This window comes from Sinocyclocheilus grahami, unplaced genomic scaffold (assembly GCF_001515645.1).
Source record: "Sinocyclocheilus grahami isolate Dianchi unplaced genomic scaffold, SAMN03320097.WGS_v1.1 scaffold19341.1, whole genome shotgun sequence".
NCBI lineage: Eukaryota > Metazoa > Chordata > Actinopteri > Cypriniformes > Cyprinidae > Sinocyclocheilus > Sinocyclocheilus grahami.
This window is the reverse complement of record NW_015517554.1, coordinates 3,200-3,474: the sequence shown is the minus strand read 5'-3', so window position 1 is coordinate 3,474 and position 275 is coordinate 3,200.

Genomic DNA, 275 nt, shown 5'->3' with positions numbered 1-275 from the left:
CTGTACTTCAGATAAACAGTGAAATCATAAGCATACAGTACGTCTGTCATGATGCGCAAATGATTTGTAATAAATTACAGCAGATACAAAAAGCATATCTTCTGGACGGAGCTGCAGAACTGGTTTATCAGTGCACTGCATTTATATACAGTGTATATGTATTTTTTACTGTTCATCAACAATTTGATGTATTTGGGACTTTGACACTGTTTTTTAACTGTTATTTATAACATATACATGCACTTTTGAACTGTTCTATATACTATATATGTGTG